General features: G+C 45.7%; 1 long non-coding RNA gene across 1 annotated transcript; it reads left to right on the forward strand.

Moving 5' to 3' along the window:
• Positions 1–10,646: 10,646 nt before the first annotated feature.
• LOC135975571 (uncharacterized) lies at positions 10,647–14,563 on the forward strand. Its single transcript, XR_010592487.1, has 6 exons — positions 10,647–11,531; positions 11,780–12,143; positions 12,556–12,667; positions 12,893–12,965; positions 13,484–14,043; positions 14,169–14,563. It is a non-coding gene; the product is annotated as an uncharacterized LOC135975571 (long non-coding RNA).
• The last annotated feature ends 74 nt before the right edge of the window (positions 14,564–14,637 follow it).

Here is a 14,637-nt window from a genome sequence, read left to right on the forward strand (position 1 = left end):
AGAGATCCCTTTTTGCTTTCAAATCTTATTCAGCTTGGTAAAGTTTAGGAGTTAGGATACAACCACAATCTTTTCTTTTCTAACCAATGCCGACTTTTATGCCTATATCACTTAAAATCCCTCTCTGGTTAATAAGCTTGTTTCATTGTTTATCTAAGCCAGGGTGCTTTCGGCTGGAGTGTTTGGGGGATCTCTACTCACGTTAAAGGCTGGGGCATGTTCATCACCCTTTGATGGAATGACGGACTTTTAATAAGTTTACACCATTCGGGGGTAGGGGGGTCCTGCGCAGTACAAGATGCACAGTTCTGGGGTGCAAGGCTGGGCCTGAGGGATATATAGGTACCGCCCTGTGTCTATTCCTGACTAGCTGGGCAGAGCATTCGTGGATTCATGGGCCTGACTTTGGATGCTGGTGGCTATGAGTGAACAGAGCCTGGGGGGGTTCACTGTTCACTAGCAAAGCATTGTCAAAGATCTCCAGGCTAGTGAGCAATGGGGACACAGCGGTTCTACAGTCCAGCTTGGGCCCTAGGGCAGTGGTTCTCAAACTAGGGCTGCCGCTTGTTCAGGGAAATCCCCTGGTGGGTTGGGTCGGTTTGTTTACCTGCCGCGTCCACAGATTCAGTCGATCGTGGCTCCCTCTGGCCGCGGTTCACCGCTCTAGGCCAATGGGGGCTGCGGGAAGGGGCGCGGAAAGAGGGATGCGTGGGCCGAGGGATCACCCCAACCCGAACATGGGCTCTGGCCCCACCCAAGGGATTTCCTTGTTCATCACAGCTTCAGCTCAGCATAAGCCCCCTGTCCTTCCAACCCTTCCCTCAGGGCTGGGGCCCTCTGTGGACCAGGGGTCCTGCCCATTGGCTGGAAGAAGGCCCTGAGCCAGTTTAAAACCAGGCTATTTATCCAAAAGTTTGTTCATTTATCCCTTTGTCTATTAGTCGCTGGAGAATCCAGTTTGAAGTAGTATATGTGCACCTCTCCGAGGGGGGTGAGTTCAAAGGGCTGATGACAGAGGAAATACATTAGCATCCCGTCCCTCCTCCAGAAGTAGGGTTACCATTCGTCCGGATTTACCCGGACATGTCCTCCTTTTTGTGCTAAAAATAGCGTCCGGGGGGAATTTGTAAATCACTCAAAATGTCCGGGATTTCCCCCCTCCCCCGGCAGAGCAGAGCGAGCGGCTGGGAGGGCTGCAGGAAAGTCCCGGGCTGGACTCCGGAGCAGGTGTAGAGGAGCTCCTCCTCCCTCCCTGCATTCTGAGCTGATACACCGGCAGCTCCTCCTCCTGCAGCCCAGTGTCCCGGTCCGGCAGCACTGTGCAGGGCCAGGGACCGGGTTTTGTGTTGCGCTGGGGAGCGCAGCCACGTGTCCGGCTCGCACAGAGCCCAACACCCTGTTCTGAGCAGCAGGGCAAGGAGGCCAGGGGGCAGGAGAAGGGGCAGGGAGGTTCTGGAGGGGACAGTCAAGAAACGGGGGGTGGGTCAGGAGTTCAGGGGGGGCCTTTTTGGGGGGAGTGGAGAAAGTTTTGGGCAGTCAGGGTACAGGTAGGGAGTAGGGTCCTGGGGGGCAGTTGGGGGGGGTCTTAGGAGGGGGCAGTTAGGGGACAAGGAACAGGGAGTCTTAGGTAGGGGGTGGGGTTCTGGAGGGCAGTTAGGAGCAGGGGTCCCAGGAGGGGGCAGTCAGGGGACAAGGAGCGGGGGGGTGGGGGGCTGGGAGTTCTAGTGGGGAGCTGTCAGGGGGCAGGAGTGGGGAGAGGGATCGGAGCAGTCAGGGGACAGGGAGCAGAGGGGTTTAGATGGGTTGGGAGTTCTGGAGGGGGCTGTCAGGGAGTGGGGAGTGGTTGGATGGGGCGTGGGAGTCCCAGGGGTCTGTCTGGGGATGGGGGTGTGGATAAGGGTTGGGGCAGTCAGGGGACAAGAGGCAGGGAGACTTAGATAGGGGGTGGAGTCCTGGGGGGCAGTTAGGGGCAGGGGTCCCAGGAGGGGGCAGTCAGGGGACAAGGAACGGGGGGAGGGTTGGGGGTTCTGGGAGGGCGGGAAGTGGGAGGGGCAGGGCCGGGGCTAGGGCGGGGCTCCTCCCGTCCTCTTTTTTGCTTGCTGAAATATGGTAACCCTACCAGAAGGTACATGCAATGCCCCAGTAACACACAGACGGAGAGGGGAGAGTGTGAGGGAGATGGTTTCTGTAACAATGTTTTGTCTCTAAGTTTCTAGCACAGACCCAGGCTCTCTGAGCGACTCGAGTTCCTGCTCTGGGTCCTGCACAGTGGACTGGGTCACGTTTTCAAAACCCACAGAGTGTTTATCTGAATGATCCATCTTAGTTTGAGGAAACCAACAAAGAACAAAGGTAAAGCACCGGAGTGACTCACAATGTGTAATTCAGTAACTGCAGGCACTTCGAACAGGGAAGGCAGTGGCAGAGATATTAAGGGGGCCATTTTTATTTTTTTCTCCTTTTATCCTCCCCTTCCTTTGTCCATTCTTCCCTCTTCCTTTCTGGAGTTTGTTCGTGCTACAGTCATCCCCTAGTTATGTAAACAGCAATGCACCCCATTATCAATTATTTCTTCATCTTCAACCTAGTTCTTTTCTCTCCCCTTTCACCTCTGTCCCTTTATTCAGCCAGTGTCTTTACCCCACACTCTTCCATGGGGAAAACCCAGTTGTGGGTTTGGAAGGAACCAGAGCCCAAGACTGAAGTTGGGATGACGGCTGGTAAATTTCTTAGCATGGGCGTCGGTTCCTTTAGTGCTGTTAATGTTTTCTTTGTAATGCTTTCCCCTTAGGAATCTTGGTGCTTGCTTAGAAAGAGCTGTTTGGTAACTTGTAATTGTGGGCAATACACTGGGCAGAGCCTAGTGAGGGAAAGGCGGCTAGGTTGTGGAGAATGTCAAAGTGTAAATCAGGGGGCTCTGCAGTCTTAACATGCCAGTCAAGGGGGAGTGTGTGTGAGGGGAAGACAGTCTCCCCAACAGCGGTGATGGCTGGGAGCTGGGAGCCGAAAGCAGGTGGACCAGGGAAGGGGAATACTGATACAGTTACCCTGGCATGTTCTCCTTGTGCTTAGCACAAACACAGAACCAGATCCTGCATCTTCAAGGTTACTATGGTTACGACCGGGGCTCTGTTTCTTGGCCCAGAGCCAAGGGTGGGGGTTCAGGGTGCTGTTTAGGGGCCTGTGATATACAGGAGGTCAGATTAGATGATCTGTGGTCCCTTCTGGCCTTCAACTCTAGGACGACAGCTCTAAATATGACAATACAAGTGTGCACACTGCTACATATCTGACTCGATTGTTCTAGCAGAAACATCTAGCTGGTGTGCCTACCCCACCATGCCACACGGCTTCCTATGCCTTCCCAGCTGCCAAAATATCCAATTGTCCCCGACACAGCAGCCAAAGCCTCCAGCTTCTTCCCTGAAGTTACTTAATTGTTAAGAGTCTTCAGTAGACTGAAGCTGAAAGCAAGGGCAGTGTGAAATACATGGAATGGAAAACCTGACCCACGCAGGGGCTGCTGCGCTGATTATATTCGATTTCTGCATATTCAAGTCAGTCAAAATATTAATTATTAATAGGGTGAATGAAGCTGCTGTAAAAATTTCCAACCTGCTCTACCCACAAGGATATAGACTATGCCACAGAATATAGACCCAGCTGGTCCTGGAGTAACCAGAGCCCTAATTAGGTCTAAAGGCCTTATCCATAGTGTCAAAGTCATCAGGTCTTCCACAGTTACCACAACCCTTCACACTGAAAAACAATGAGTAACGATATAAATATGCCCCATGCATCAACCTCAGTGTCCAATATTTCCATAAATGGGTCATAAGGAACACTGGGGCACATCCTGAACTGGGAGAAGTAAGCAAAATGCCGCTTCTATCTTATTTCCTGCTAGTGTTTTATGGAATTAAATTTCTGAGTGAGATAATCAGGGACCATTGAGAGATCTGTCTTTCCCTCTCCCTTCAGTTCTAGCTCTCATTAACCTCCCCTCTACAATATAGCTGAATAACTCTATTTCATCTCCACTTCCTGTTGACACGTCTCTAGTTCTCACAAACATTGTCCTTACACCATCACAGACTAAACCCAAACCAGCCAGTGAAGTACAAATTGTTGCAGTGGAATTAGTTTCCAGAGCTGACTCTGCTCACTGGAAAACTCTAGAAGCCCAACCTCCTGAAAGCTTCAGGCCAGCGATGTCAGGGCTGGATGCTGACTGGAAGGTAGGAGTATCTCCAAGTGGATATCAATGGGAGTTGCTCCTCCCTGGGGGTCAGGGTGAACAACAGATCTGGGAGTTCAAGGCAACCCAAGTTACAGGGGGGGTCACTCACAAACAAGGCTGGAGAGGCCCTAATACTAGAGAAGAACAAAAGGGGAGATGGTTCGGGTCTTGGTTTTGCAAACTCGTCTGCTGGGAAAACCAAAGCCAAACCTGGGGTGGTTTGGATATGACAGTTGTAGCAGAAAGAGCCTGAAAGACAGGGCCTGGGACCAGATGAGGCCTGAAGCAAACATCAGCCAGAGTCAGGCCTGCTACAAAGCAAATGCTTGCTTACAACTTCACTGTCCAGTACACAAACTTGGTAAGGATGTGGCGGGTGTTGCTAAAACAGAGACACTCCTAATAAATACTAGGCACTAGCTAGTTACAAGAATACCCCACTACAGAGTTAAAATATAAATACACTCCCCGAAGATGGTTTGAACCAACAGGTCCAGGGTGGAAACGAAGCATGTGAGAGGAGTAATACACAACTTGTTTGTATCAGTGTATAAAAGAGGGGTCTCAGAAGGTACATCTGGCCAAGGGGACAGTGGGAAGTCCTACTGCTGACTGAGCTGGTCCATGTTCATGAGCATACATGTCCTAATGTCCATGCAGAGTGTATGGGGTGCTAGTACCAGTGCTTTGTCGACAACAAACCTGGACAAGCGTCTTTGCCACTGAACAAGTCTGTTGTCTTTTGGGCAGTTTGACTGAGGTCTCCTGGGCCAGCTACCTGGCCAGAGCCAGGACAACGTATGGACCCACACAGCCAATAACAGGTGTCCTTTTATCAGAGCTCCCAGTGATCAGGGAAGGGTGGAGGGATGGTTCTGGTATCTGCCCATCTCCCACTAACACTGAAACCCCTGCCTGGATTCCCTTGTACAGGAGGCACTGGCTGTCAGTCCCCGGGTGGGTCTACAGTGATCAGCCTAGAACACAAGATGGAGGGCACAGCACGGTGCCATGAAACGCAGCCAACAGGGTTAGTCCTGAGAGAGGCTGGGCACCCGCAGCTCTCACTGGTTCCAGAGGGAGATGCAGGAACTCAGCACTGCTCAGAATTGGCCCATTATGATGGAGGTGGAACATTCCACTGTAGGCGTGGTGACCTAGACAAACGCAGAGGTGGGGCAGGCAGGGGATGGGAACTATGATGTAAGCTTCCATAGGTGAGGGCTGTGTAAGTCCCACTCCATCCAAATCACAGGGAAAGGAGCCGTTCATGATCCTGGAATTCACTGTCACAGAGCCCCAGCTGGTGAGTCCAGATCTGAAGTGTAATTTGACTCATTTGAGAGTTTAGAGCCAGCCAGAGCCTTCCCCCTACAGCTCCCCTGGGGGGATGTGGGGCAGGTCACTTTGCCCCACTGAGGAGTTGGTGACGATGACCCACAACTCTCTGTTGTGATGCAGTGATTGATGGGTCAGCCACCAGGGGCTGCGGCATTTCACACCAGGATGTCGCCCAGAGCACATGGTTGCTGCCTGTAGGTCTGAGTACAGGGACTAGGGTGTTGGAGCAGGGCCTTCTGGGACCAACCTGCTTCCATTGCTAAAGATGGGAACGTGAAACACAGAAGGATGAAGGAAAGAATTCTTGTAAGGAGGAAGGAAACAAGGCAGGGACAAGACTGGGGTGGGGGGAGGAAATGAGGTATTGATAATGGAGGTGAGGGGGGAAATGGAAGTTGTTAGTGAGAAAGAAACACCAGGGGCTGAGGAAGGGACAGAGAAGAAAGAGGAAAGGAGAATGGGTGAGGAGAGAGACATGAAAAAGGAGTGGGCAAAGAGGCTGCAAGAGAAGAGAAAGGAGAAGCACAGAAGCAGTGGATGGGGTAAGAACCTGGACCGATTTCTTTAGCATCGGGTAGAATGCTGATTGTCTGTGTCAAGATGTAACTACTAGGGGTTAATCATGCCAGCATTTGTACAATTCAAAAAGGAAAGAGTACAAGTGGCATCAGCTTGGTTCTTACCTGTCAAGAGATGACATTGCAATTGGCACTATTCCTGTTGATTTGATCATTACATCTTGTCTGTCAGAAGTTCATATAGTACCACTCTAGTAAGAGAAACTGTTCCTATCAAGAGGTAAGGAATGCACCTTCTTGTAGCAATGGAGTGGAAACTAACCAATCTGTGTGTTTTTAGGTGAAGGAAGTGAATCTATCCTTTGCTGTCAAAGGCTACAAGCAGTTTCGTAAGAATTAAGCAATATACATAACCAAAGCTTCTGAGAGTTACAGAAGTATTTACTTGTTCTACTCAAGAATAAAGAAACCACTTATACCTACTAGGGTTTTAACAATACAGCTGATTGTATGGAGAGAAAAAGATAAACCAATACAGCAATTCATCACACAGAAGTTGAGCATTTATGTTGCCTGTTACAAAATGAATCCAAGGACAATTCATTTACCTGTTGCCTGACAAAAATGCAGTCTGTCAAATGTTGATCTTTGCAGCAGGTCATATTTTGAGATGCAAGGATGACAGACGGCTGTAGGTTACAGGAAGGAATTAGCTGATCCATCCTTTTAAGGAGCTAAGAAATACAATACGCCATTCGCATAATAGTAAATGATTCTGGTCATACTTTCAGGTGGAGGAAATGTAACTGATGAAATCTTCATCTCTAAAGAGCACAAGAAGTTGCTTTACTGAATAAAGCAATAAAAATGGGAGCTACTGGTTCAGATGTAAGTAGTCAGTAATTCTAACCAATGATGATGATCTTTGCTCCTTTTTCCTTCCTGGATAATGGTTGGTTTTTCCTACAAGGATGTAACAAAGAAAAAGTGCAACTAAGCAGAGTGTGAAGATGAGCATTTCACCTGGTCTCGCATTTGCAGAGATAAATTGTCCAACCGATTCTATTTTATACAGAAGTGATCATTGTTGCTTATTTATCGAATGTCAAGAAATAAGTGGAACTGATCATTCCTATCAAGAGGTAAGGAAGGCACCTCCTCACAGCATGGGGGCAGGAATTAAAGGCTCTACTTCTATTTTCAGGTGAAATGAAGGTCTTCCAATTAAAGGGAGGATGATAAGAGGCTGCTGAATTTAAGAAACAAAGTCAGCCAGGTAAGACCTGAACACGGGGAAGAAAAGCATCTTTTACTTCTAGTTCAGAAAAAGGCAAGCAGCCACATATATGCTTCAAATTTTAGCCACGGAAGCTCACTGTACCTCTAAGAATCAAAGTCTTGGGGTAGAACATTGCTGACAAGTAGGTGAGCACTGAAAGGTCTCTTAAAGCTTAATGATCTGGATGCTAAGGAACCTTCTCCATTGATGACTCTTCATAGCTGGTAATGACTAATAATCAATAATTCAGTCAAACATTGATTGCAGGTTTTTCGAATATGAGATATGAACAGACCAGGTGGTCATTCCTACCAGGGAGAAGTGAGGGTAAGTGGTTGTCCCGGACAAGGAGGTAAGAAATACCAGTCTCCCAACATCCATGTGTATATCAAGTGGTGTGGATCTTACTTTCTGGGAGAAGAACTGTGGTGGACTTTACTTGTCATGGGGAGAATATCACAAGCGGACGCAAGACAAAGTAACATGGACTTGCCAGTTGCTCAATCCAGGAATTAGCTGATCCATCCTTTTAAGGAGGTAAGAAATGCAATACGCCATTCGCATAATAGTAAATGATTCTGCTCATACTTTCAGGTGGAGGAAATGTAACTGATGAAATCTTCATCTCTAAAGAGCACGAGAAGTTGCTTTACTGAATAAAGCAATAAAAATGGGAGCTACTGGTTCAGATGTAAGTAGTCAGTAATTCTAACTAATGATGATGATCTTTGCTCCTTTTTTCTTCCAAAAAGTGCAGCTAACCAGAGTGTGAAGAGGAGCATTTCACCTGGTCTCGCATTTGCAAAGATGAATTGTCCAACCGATTCTATTTTATACAGAAGTGATCATTGTTGCTTATTTATCAAATGTCAAGAAATAAGTGGAACTGATCATTTCTATCAAGAGGTAAGGAAAGCACCTCCTCACAGCATGGGGGCAGGAATTAAAGGCTCTACTTCTATTTTCAGGTGAAATGAAGGTCTTCCAATTAAAGGGAGGATGATAAGAGGCTGCTGAATTTAAGAAACAAAGTCAGCCAGGTAAGACCTGGACACGGGGAAGAAAAGCATCTTTTACTTCCCGTTCAGAAAAAGGCAAGCAGCCACATATATGCTTCAAATTTTAGCCACGGAAGATCACTGTACCTCTAAGAATCAAAGTCTTGGGGTAGAACATTGCTGACAAGTAGGTGAGCACTGAAAGGTCTCTTAAAGCTTAATGATCTGGATGCTAAGGAACCTTCTCCATTGATGACTCTTCATAGCTGGTAATGAGTAATAATAAATAATTCTGTCAAACATTGATTGCAGGTTTTTCGAATATGAGATATGAACAGACCAGGTGGTCATTCCTACCAGGGAGAAGTGAGGGTAAGTGGTTGTCCCGGACAAGGAGGTAAGAAATACCAGTCTCCAAACATCCATATGTATATCAAGTGGTGTGGATTTTACTTTCTGGGAGAAGAACTGTGGTGGACTTTACTTGTCATGGGGAGAATATCACAAGCAGACGCAAGACAAAGTAACATGGACTTGCCAGTTGCTCAATCCAGGAATTAGCTGATCCATCCTTTTAAGGAGGTAAGAAATGCAATACGCCATTCCCATAATAGTAAATGATTCTGCTCATACTTTCAGGTGGAAGAAATGTAACTGATGAAATCTTCATCTCTAAAGAGCACAAGAAGTTGCTTTACTGAATAAAGCAATAAAAATGGGAGCTACTGGTTCAGATGTAAGTAGTCAGTAATTCTAACTAATGATGATGATCTTTGCTCCTTTTTCCTTCCAAAAAGTGCAGCTAACCAGAGTGTGAAGATGAGCATTTCACCTGGTCTTTCATTTGCAGAGATTACTTGTCCAACTGATTCTATTTTATACAGAAGTGATCATTGTTGCTTATTTATCAAATGTCAAGAAATAAGTGGAACTGATCATTCCTATCAAGAGGTAAGGAAAGCACCTCCTCACAGCATGGGGGCAGGAATTAAAGGCTCTACTTCTATTTTCAGGTGAAATGAAGGTCTTCCAGTTAAAGGGAGGATGATAAGAGGCTGCTGAATTTAAGAAACAAAGTCAGCCAGGTAAGACCTGGACACGGGGAAGAAAAGCATCTTTTACTTCCAGTTCATAAAAAGGCACGCAGCCAAATATATGCTTCAAATTTTAGCCACGGAAGCTCACTGTACCTCTAAGAATCAAAGTCTTGGGGTAGAACATTGCTGACAAGTAGGTGAGCATTGAAAGGTCTCTTAAAGCTTAATGATCTGGATGCTAAGGAACCTTCTCCATTGATGACTCTTCATAGCTGGTAATGAGTAATAATCAATAATTCTGTCAAACATTGATTGCAGGTTTTTCTAATATGAGATATGAACAGACCAGGTGGTCATTCCTACCAGGGAGAAGTGAGGGTAAGTGGTTGTCCCGGACAAGGAGGTAAGAAATACCAGTCTCCCAACATCCATGTGTATATCAAGTGGTGTGGATTTTACTTTCTGGGAGAAGAACTGTGGTGGACTTTATTTGTCATGGGGAGAATATGACAAGCAGATGCAAGACAAAGCAACATGGACTTGCCAGTTGCTAAATCCAGGAATTAGCTGATCCATCCTTTTAAGGAGGTAAGAAATGCAATACGCCAATCCCATAATAGTAAATGATTCTGCTCATAGTTTCAGGTGCAGGAAAAGTAACTGATTAAATCTTCATCTCTAAAGAGCACAAGAAGTTGCTTTACTGAATAAAGCAATAAAAATGGGAGCTACTGGTTCAGATGTAATTAGTCAGTAATTCTAACTAATGATGATGATCTTTGCTCCTTTTTCCTTCCAAAAAGTGCAGCTAACCAGAGTGTGAAGATGAGCATTTCACCTGGTCTCGCATTTGCAGCGATAAATTGTCCAACCGATTCTATTTTATACAGGAGTGATCATTGTTGCTTATTTATCAAATGTCAAGAAATAAGTGGAACTGATCATTCCTATCAAGAGGTAAGGAAGGCACCTCCTCACAGCATGGGGGCAGGAATTAAAGACTCTCTTTCTATTTTCAGGTGAAATGAAGGTCTTCCAATTAAAGGGAGGATGATAAGAGGCTGCTGAATTTAAGAAACAAAGTCAGCCAGGTAAGACCTGGCCACAGGGAAGAAAAGCATCTTTTACTTCCAGTTCATAAAAAGGTAAGCAGCCACTTATATGCTTCAAATTTTAGCCACGGAAGCTCACTGTACCTCTAGGAATCAAAGTCTTGCGGTAGAACATTGCTGACAAGTAGGTGAGCACTGAAAGGTCTCTTAAAGCTTAATGATCTGGATGCTAAGGAACCTTCTCCATTGATGACTCTTCATAGCTGGTAATGAGTAATAATAAATAATTCTGTCAAACATTGATTGCAGGTTTTTCAAATATGAGATATGAACAGACCAGGTGGTCATTCCTACCAGGGAGAAGTGAGGGTAAGTGGTTGTCCCGGACAAGGAGGTAAGAAATACCAGTCTCCAAACATCCATGTTTATATCAAGTGGTATGCATTTTACTTTCTGGGAGAAGAACTGTGGTGGACTTTACTTGTCATGGGGAGAATATCACAAGCAGACGCAAGACAAAGTAACATGGACTTGCCAGTTGCTCAATCCAGGAATTAGCTGATCCATCCTTTTAAGGAGGTAAGAAATGCAATACGCCATTCCCATAATAGTAAATGATTCTGCTCATAGTTTCAGGTGCAGGAAAAGTAACTGATGAAATCTTCATCTCTAAAGAGCACAAGAAGTTGCTTTACTGAATAAAGCAATAAAAATGGGAGCTACTGGTTCAGATGTAAGTAGTCAGTAATTCTAACTAATGATGATGATCTTTGCTCCTTTTTCCTTCCAAAAAGTGCAGCTAACCAGAGTGTGAAGATGAGCATTTCACCTGCTCTCGCATTTGCAGAGATAAATTGTCCAACCGATTCTATTTGTACAGAAGTGATCATTGTTGCTTATTTATCAAATGTCAAGAAATAAGTGGAACTGATCATTTCTATCAAGAGGTAAGGAAGGCACCTCACAGTGAATCTGTTTCTACTTTCAGGTGAAAGAAAGGCAGTGCTGACCTCTCAAGGGAGGAAGATTCCAAGACATGGCTGAACTTAAGAATGCAGGCAGGCAGGTAATGATACCAGTGCAGATGCAAGAAAAGCATCTTATGACTCCAGTTTGGGAAAAAGCCACTTCTACAACATTTATTAAGAATGTAGCTGGTTGCCCCTCTGAAAATCACAGCCAGGCAATGGAAAATCACTGACAAGGAGGTGAACAGAGAAGAGCATCTGGAAGCCAAATGAAGCACATGTTGACCGATGGCTCTTCATAGCTAGAAAAACAAATAAAAATTCTCTGAACCATTGATGTTTGCAGGTGATCATCATTCAAGATGTGAGGGGATCAGATGACCACCCATGCCAGGAGGAAATGAGTGAAAGCGATTGTCCTGGGGAAGAGGTAAGAAATGCCCAGGCTCAGAGCACCCAAGTGGATATTAATGGATCTTATTAACTTGCAGGTAGAAGAACTGCTGCTGTTCTCACTTCTCAAGGGAAGACTGTGAGAAGCAGGTGCAGACTGTGCTAACGCAGTGGGCCCGGCCACCTGTTGAATCCACAGAGGGGACAGAAGAGCATTCTGTAGCTATAGTCCTGGGAATGGAGAGCAGCCACCTGAGACAGTGCAGCCAGTTGCACTTTCCAGCTGTAAACATCCCTGCAGATCACGGACCAAGGAGGTGAGTTTCAAGTTTCTCTTATTACCAAATGAATCTTGTGCCAAAGCAGCAGTTGCAAACCCAGTCAGGAATAAATACCAAATATTGGTAGTTCCAGCAGCAGATCGTACCTCTCCTGATAGGAGAGCAGAGGCTGTTGTGCTCTAGAAGGAATTCATGAAGCTGATCTGTCCATGTCTATAGGTGAGAAACACCATTTCTGTACCAGTCAAGTGGAAACGAATGGATTCTCTCCTACCTTCAGGTGCATCTGAACATTGAGGATATAAAAAACTTCAGGAAGCTCCTAGAAGAGCTGGGAGGGTTCTTACTGAAAGGAAAAAAGTGAAATTAATCACTGCTGCCAAGAGGTCAAGAACTCACCTTCTCTTGACTTTCCAGGTTCAGTTCCTGGATCTGATTATTCTTTCAGATGAAAGAAATGAAACTTGCCTTGTATACCGGGAGAGGAATACTGCACGAGCAGCCTGACCCATTGCGAAGTGAAGAAAGCATTTTTTCCTTGTGGATAAGGAGTAGTTCAGGTAATGATACCAGTGCAGATGCAGATTTCATAGGTTATAGGAACCTATGAAATCTGTTTGAAAGATTGCAGGTGAATGTACCCCTGGTCAGCTCACCACAGCCTCGGTGAATAGTTCTATATTGGTTATTTGCCAAGGGAATAAGGTTGGGGAAAGCACCATAAAAATGTAGGACACCCCAAGATTGATTATAAGTAATGCTGTGTCAAAAATTGATTGTTACAGCTGATCACACATCCCAAGATGCATGAAGAGTCGAGGGCCATAGCAGACAACAGGGGTTCCTCTTTATCAGAAGGTAAGGAATATACCCGCTTATAGCATCCCAGTTCAAATTCAAGACTTTGGTTTTTCTTTCGGAGCCTATGTTATATGTCAGGAGGGGAATGCTGCCAACTAATTGAGAACAAAGCAAAGTATGTAGCCAGAGCCTCTGAGATGCAATAGAATCATCCTGTGAGTCTATTCATGGAAAAGGAGAGTAGCCACTTATCCCCAGCAAGTGTTAAACCACGCAGCTGGTTGCATCTCTCCAAACACAGCCACGCTCAGACCATTCCCGGCAAGGAGGTGAGCATCTAAGGTTCCATTTTGCCACCTAAAGTAAATGAAAAATGATCATTTCAGTGAAGAGCCCTCCAGACACCAAACAAATCTGTCAGATATTGATCATTACAGCACCTCGCACTTCTCCGGATGTCAGGAGAGCAGAGGGCTGTGCTTTTCAAGAAGCAATTAGGGAAGCTGATCATCCCCTTTCATGAGGTGAGACATACACATTCTCAGAGTTCAGGTGACAATAATGGATCTGGTCAGTCTTTCAGATGGAAGAAATGCAGCTGAGCTGATCTTCCCAGACAGGAAGGCTTGGAAGTTGCAAATGATCATGATAGCGAACCATTTTTGTTGACCAAAGGAAAAATGGAGCTGGGTGCTGGCTACAGGTCGGTAACATTGGTATTTAGACAGCTCAGTAAATAAGAGGGCAACTGACCACAGTGGAGAGGTGAGTATTTGAACTGCTCTTGCAAGAGATTAGCTGTGCTACTGATTATATTTGTGCAGAATTGTTCATTGCACTTTATTGTCCTTTAGAAGTGCAGGAAGAAGATACATGAAGTGGATCATTTCTGTGACGAGGTAAGACGTGCTCCGTCTCATGGCAATAATCTAGAAGTCAATGATTCTGGGTTCATTTTCAGATTCTTCTGCCATTCAGAGGGGAATACCACAAAACTGATGACGGCCATTCTTGCGGAGATCTAAGAAAAGCATCTCCTCTCTCTAGTTAAGGGACCACCTATCAAGATTTAGACATTGCAGAAGATGTTACCTCTCAAAAGGAGAGCAATGCTTAGACCATCACTGACAAAGAGGTGAGCATTCAATGTTCTCTTCATGCTAAATAAATCGGATGCAAACCAACATTTCATTGTAAGACCCACAAAATCTGAACATACCTAGTAATAATAAAGTATCTTTTAAATACGGTTCATTACAGCTGACTGGGCTTCAAGCTGTGGGAACAGTAGGAAGATTTATGCCAGGAAGGAGAGCAGTTGGTTCTGTCTGCCAGGATGGAAGCAATGAAGTGAGTCGTACCTTATCAGAGGAAAGCACTGGAGATTGGCGAATAGTGGGACACAGACTGTATCTCAGGGTGTGACTGGGGCAGGGTGTGTAACCATAGCAACCAGTGGGTCCTTTCCCATTGTGGTCCTTGCTCGCATGCACAGGGTCAAACTGATCGCCATGTTTGGGGTCAGGAAGGAATTTTCCTCCAGGGCAGATTGGCCAGAGACCCTGGAGGTTTTTCGCCTTCCTCTGGGGCATTGAGCAGGGACCAGCCCTTAGGGCCATTTAGAAACAGACAATAAAAAATAATAGAAAGTGAAATGTGTCACCTTTCATCATTGCCTCTGTGCTTCTTTTAAAAAAAAAAGTTGTCCTCCCCCCCCCTCCACACATGA

This window comes from Chrysemys picta, chromosome 14 (genome assembly GCF_011386835.1).
Source record: "Chrysemys picta bellii isolate R12L10 chromosome 14, ASM1138683v2, whole genome shotgun sequence".
Lineage (NCBI taxonomy): Eukaryota > Metazoa > Chordata > Testudines > Emydidae > Chrysemys > Chrysemys picta.